The sequence below is a fragment of the Camelus ferus genome, chromosome 26 (assembly GCF_009834535.1).
Source record: "Camelus ferus isolate YT-003-E chromosome 26, BCGSAC_Cfer_1.0, whole genome shotgun sequence".
NCBI lineage: Eukaryota > Metazoa > Chordata > Mammalia > Artiodactyla > Camelidae > Camelus > Camelus ferus.
Window position 1 is genome coordinate 26,860,687 of NC_045721.1, and position 6,154 is coordinate 26,866,840.

Consider the following 6,154-nt stretch of genomic DNA (forward strand, 5'->3'; position numbering starts at 1 on the left):
GGAGGTCTGAGGGGCAGAGCGAAAGGGTCTGGACCAGAGGGACGGACTCGCGTGGCCGAGCAGCAGAACCACGGGGTGGGGTTGTGCGCTGGGGTGAGGGTGGTCAGCAGGATGGACTCGCTGTGTGGCTGCCGCCCCGTGTGGGCTCAGATCCCGGCGGTCTCTGCACCCACTCCTCTCCTGGACCAGCCCTCTCTGCCTCCTGCCATGGTGGGTTCCAGCCCCGCTCCCTGCCCCAAATCCCCTCCTCCCCGCACCCAGCCTCTATCCACGTAGGGACAGGCTACTTCGTAAAATGCTGTGTGCCCTGGGTGCATGGTAAATGTTCGTGTACCCAGTAGCACGCACAGATGGTAAAATCCATGAACGCAGGGTGCAGCTACCTCTTCGAAATGTTTTTGTTTCCTTCTGACCAGAAGCGGGACTGCTGGGTTGCGGGGTGGGTCTACTAACTTCTCCAGGAACCCTCCTGCTGTTGGCAGGAGTCGGTGACTCGGGAGGCAGGAGGCAGGCACCTGGAATAACCCCCCGCCGGGCAGCTCCGAGGCCCCGCTGGGAGCGGCAGCTGCGGGGTTCTGTGTGTCGGGGAAAAGCCCGCAGGTTCTGGCTGGGTTCCGCCCGGGCCTGTGTGCAGCGTCCTCTTGTTCTGCCGGGAGGCACAGCCATGGGAAAGGATGCCGGGCAGGCCCGGGGACCAGGTGGGCGGGGCGCCGGAGCAGCCCCGCCTCCCCCGCACAGTGACCACATGCGGAGCCGGAGACGCTGCCCCTGCGGCCCAGAGTGCTGCAAAGACGCCTCTTCCCCTGCCGCTGCCATCACAGCTGCCACCGCTGCACTTAACTAACACCTACTGAATACGCACCACATGGCAGGTGCTGCAGGACCTTGGATGGGTCCTCCCTCGCCGCAGCCCCACCTCCCAGGGGAGGAACCACGCAGAGGGCGTCCAGTCTCACCCACGGCCAGGCCAGGCGCGGGGCTGCTTCCAGGAACCTGCGCTCTGAGACCTGCCCCGAACTGGCCGCCTTCAGTTTGCAGCCGCCGTCTGAGTCTGGGTTGCCTGGCCCGGGCGGGTCCGCCTCACAGCGTGTTGGTGGGGCCGGCAGAGGAAATGGGGCTGTTTCCTTAACTTCTTTCTTTTTCTAACTTTATTGTGGTATAACTTCTGTATAGTAAACTGCACATATTTCACATGTACAATCTGAATTTTGATAGATGAATACACCAGCGAAGCCACCGCAATCGACATAGCTAACTTTTCCGTCACTCCCCAAGGGGTGCAAATCTCTAATTCCCAGTTTATCCCTTCCCGCCCTCTGCCCCCGTGGTAATCATAAGTTTGTTCTCCGTCGGTGAGTCTGTTTCTGTTTTGTAAATAAGTTCGTTTGATTTTTTTTTTTTTAAGATTCCACAAAAAGTGCTATCATGCGGTATTTTTCTTTTTTCTTTCTGGCTGACTTCACTTAGAGGGACTGTCTCCTGGTTCCATCCATGTTGCTGCAAGTGGCATTTCACTTTTTCATGGCTGAGTGGTATTCCTGTGTGTGTGTGTACGTATGTACACACGTATGTACACCACGTCTTTATCTAGTCATCTGTTGATACACATTTAGGTTACTTCCATGTCTTGGGTATTGTAAATATGCTGCTGTGAACATTGGGGTGCACATATCCTTTTGTATTAAGCTTCCCTCTGGACATATGCCCAGGAGTGGGATTGCTGGATCATACGGTAAGTCTACTAGTTTTTTGAGGAATCTCTATACTGTTTTCGATAGTGGCTGCACCAAATTACATTCCCACCAGCAGTGTAGGGGGGTGCCCTTTTATCTACACCCTCTCCAGCACTTATTGTTGATGGACTTTTAAATAATGGCCATTCTGACTGGTGTGAGGTGATACCTCATTGTAGTTTTGATTTGCATTTCTCTGATAATTAGTGATTTTGAGCATTTTTTTCATAAGTCTCTTGACCATTTGTATGTCTTCATTGTAGAATTGCTTGTTTAGGTCTTCTGCCCAATTTTAGATTTTTTTTTTTTTAATTACTAAGGTGTATGAGCTGTTTACATATTCTGGAAATCAAGCCCTTGTCAGTCTCATCTTTTGCAATATTTTCTCCCATTCCACAGGCTGTCACTTTGCTTTGTTTATGGTTTCCTTTGCTGCGGAAAAGGTTATAAATTTAATTAGGTCCTATGTTTATTTTTGCTTCTATTTCTATTGTCTGGGTGGACTGCCTTAGGAGAACATTGCTGAAATCTATGTCGGATGTTTTGCCTGTGTTTTCTTCTAAGAGGCTTATAGTGTCTTAGGTGTAAGTCTTTAAGCCATTTTGAGTTTATTTCTGTGTATCGTGTGAGGGAGTGCTCTAGCTTCACTGACTTGCATGCAGCTGTCCAGTTTCCCAGCACCATTTGCTGAAGAGACTGTCTTTATTCCATTGTATGTTCTTGCCTCTTTTGTCAAAGATTAACTGACTAAAAGTTTGTGGGTTTGTTTCTGGGCTCTCTATTCTGTCCTATTGATCCTTATGTCTATTTTTGTGCCAACAGTTATCACACTGTTTTGATAACTGTAGCTCTGTAGTCTTGTCTGAAGTCTGGGAGGGTTATTCCTCCAGCTTCATTCTTTCTCTTCAGCATTGCTTTGGCAATTCTGGGTCTTCGGTGCAGCCATATAAATATTAGGATTGTTTGTTCTAGTTCCGTGAAAAATGTCCTGGATAATTTGACAGGGATCGCTTTAAATCTGTAGACGGCTTTGGGTAGTATGGCCGCTTTAACAGTATTAATTCTTCCAAGGATCCGGATATCATTCCATTTCTTTCAGTCCTCTTTGATTTCCTCAGTCAGTGTTTTGTAGTTCTCTGCGTGTAAGTCTTTCACTTCCTTGTGGCCAGATAGTTCCTGTGTGTTATTTTTTTGGATGCAGTTTTAAAAGGAATTGTTTCTTTACTTTTCTGATAGTTCATCGTCAGTGTAAAGAAATGCAACTGACTTACGTATGTTAATCTGTATCCTGCTACCTTGCCGAGTTCTTTTACCAGCTCCAGTGGCTTCTGTGCGGAGCCTCTAGGGTTTTCTCTATAGTACCATGTCATCTGCATGTAATGGCAATTCTGCCTCTTCTCCAATTTGGACCCCCTGTATCTGTTTTATTGCCTGGTTGCTGTGGCTCCGACTCCCAAGACGATGTGAATAGCAGCGGTGAGGGTGGGCACCTTGTCTTGTCCCAGATGTCAGCGGGAACGCTTTCGGCTTTTCACCGTGGAGCACTGTGCCAGCTGTGGGCTTGTCACATTTGGCTTTTATTACGTTGAGCCATGTTCCCTCTGCACCCACTTTGGAAAGGGTTTTTACCTTAAGTGGGTGTTGAATTCTATCAGACCTCTTAGAGTCCACGTGTAAGTGACACCACATGGTACTCGTCTCTCTGTCTTGCGTCCCTAGGCGTGGTAACGTGCACCGGGTCCGTGCACGCGGCTGCAGCTACTCACAGCATCACGTGTCAGTGCGGTCGTGCGTTATCAGTGGTCTCTCTCATTTCTTGTTTCCCTGGGTCCTCTCTTCTAGATAAAGGTTTACCAATCTTATTTTCAAAAAAGAAAGACAGCTCTTGGTCTCGTTCATCCTTGCTTGCTTCCCGTTTCCTTCCTCTGTTGACCTGGGGCTTTGTCCCTCTCCCCGCCTCTTGAGGAAGCCGCTATCGCTGCGATCCTCCCCTTACGACGACTTCTCCTGCACCCCTAGACTTTGTGAAGTTGTCCTCATTTTCATTTGTCTTGTGGTGGTTTTTAAAAATGTATATATTTAATCGTTTACCCATTGGGTTTATTTTTTAGCAGCATGTTTCGTCTCCGTGTGTTTGTCCTCTTCCCGGTGTTCTTTCCACAGCTGACTTCCAGTTCTAGGGCAGGTTTAGTTCTGCTGAATTCGTTTTGGTTTCTGATCGCCTGAGAAATTCTTCCTCTCCGTGAATTCTAATGGATCTTGCTGGGCAGAGTATCCTCGGCTGTAGGTTTTCTCACTTTTAGGACTTTGCAGGCCTAAAGGGAGTGCATGGTGCATTCCAAGCTCTGCAGAGGAAGCAGCCGATGGCTGCGCGGGAATTCCCTCGTGAGTGACTTTGTCTTCCTCCTGCTGCGTGTGGAGTCCTCTGACGTCTGCCATTTTAATGATGTGTCCTGGTGTCGCTCTGTGTGTATTCACCCTGTCTGGGGCCCTCTGTGCCTCCCGTCCCTGTTTCCTCCTCACACTTGGGAGGCTGTAGCCGTAACATCAGACGCCGCCCTTCTCCGGGTGGAACCTGGATAGTGCCGCTGCCACCTGAGCTCTCGTGTCGCTTCCGTCCATCTGCCTGCTGCTCTCACTGGGTGACTCCACTCGTCTTCAGTCCACGTGTGCCCTTCTGTGTCACTTATTCGGCTGGTCACTGCTTCCAGACCGCTGTTTAACTTCAGAGAGTAAATTATGTGTCTTTGGTTAGGACTTTCCTGTAACAAGGAACTCTGACTACGATCTGTGCTTAGATTCTTCATTCTGTTAGCACTTTTATGACCAACGTTTTGATTGTCTGGGAGGCTGAGGACCTTTGTTACAGTTTTTCTGGGGTCTACCTCTGTTACGTTTCTTTTCAGGGTTCTCATTCTTTAGTTGAGTGGCTCCTCTGCCTTCTTCCTTTTACGTGAATTTCTGCATATTCAGGTGAGCAGTTCTCTGTTGTGGTTTGAAGCGGTGTTTCTACGGGGGAGCACCCCCACACAGACTGTGTCCAGCGCCTTTGGTAGGACTGGATTTGGTGTGGACGCCAGTCACGTCTTTCCACGCGATGTGCTGGCCACTGTCACCTTGGAGGGGGCGCGGCTGGTGCTGGAGGAAGCAGAGCCTGTGCAGGGCGGCGGCCGGAACTCCTCTGCTCAGCAGCCAGCACCACCCATTCAGGGGTCGGGGGAGGGTCTGTCCCAAGATGCTGGAGTGGAAGCCCTGAGGGTCAGCCTTTGGAAGTGTCTCTTCTTCCTTGCACTGGGGCCTCGGCCCCGAAGGATGGGCGTGCTGGGGCAAGTGGGGCTCGTGTGCCTGCAGAGGGGTGTTTGGTGTCTGCAGCTCTTCTCAGACGCAGCCCCACGTCACGTCTTCTCCCCTGCTGTGGCTTCAGGTGTCTTCGCTGCCATCAGAACTCTGGGCTGCCTCTGTGGTGCTGCTGGAGTAGGTGCCAACTACGGCCACCCCCGACTTGGCTCACGCCACACCCCCCACACCCGGCATTCACCTCAGGCCTCTGGCCCACTTCTGAGTCTTTCTCCAGGACCGGGTTGCCCTAGACACAGAGCCAAGGCGTGGCTTGGAGGAGAAGGGGGCACGGCTGCTCAGCTCAGATTGGCCTGAGGAGCCAGGCAAGGTGGCAGCCACCAGGTCAGGCCTCTCCCCTGCTGTCCGGCGGCAGGCACACTCACGGATGCAGCCTAGACTTCCCCAGCCAGCCAAGGGAACTCACCTCCATGGAGGACTCAGACGGGGGCACCCAGACGGGGGCTTGATCCCCCCCCTCACCACGGCAGTATGGCCCACGCAGCCCCCTTTTCTTAGCCCCCTTCCAGGAGTGCAGGTCCTGAACTGATGGTTTTATTTCCATCCTGTGTGGCCCTGTGTCCTCACGGGGGTGTGTGGGGAGAAGGGGGAAGGGAGGAGACACGTACCACGTGTGTATCTCTGCAATACCGACACAGGCTTCAGCTGCCTGGCACTTACACACATACTATTAGTTCCTTCGACGCTCCACACGTCACGAGGATGTTAGAAATGACTGGCCCGAAATAGCCCCAAGGTGAAGACTGACTGAAGCTCCAGGATTTATTTGTCCGGTTTTACGTCTTTCCCTTAATTGACTGTAAACCGTTTGCCAGAAAAACACCTGGAAATGAAGTTCTGACACTTTTTAGTCCACTAAATAATTTTAGCTACGCTTAATGTAGCTTGTTTTAAGTCCTTCATAGAACTGAAAAAAAAAATTTAAGTCGAGCATTTTAAAGCCCTATTCATTTACAAAATAAAATAGAGTTTTACAGGCGTGCAGTTAAAAACAACTGCACAAGACCTCTCATGAATGTAACCGCCGCCACCCCAGCAGGTGGCCCTGGTGCTGGCAGGCAGGG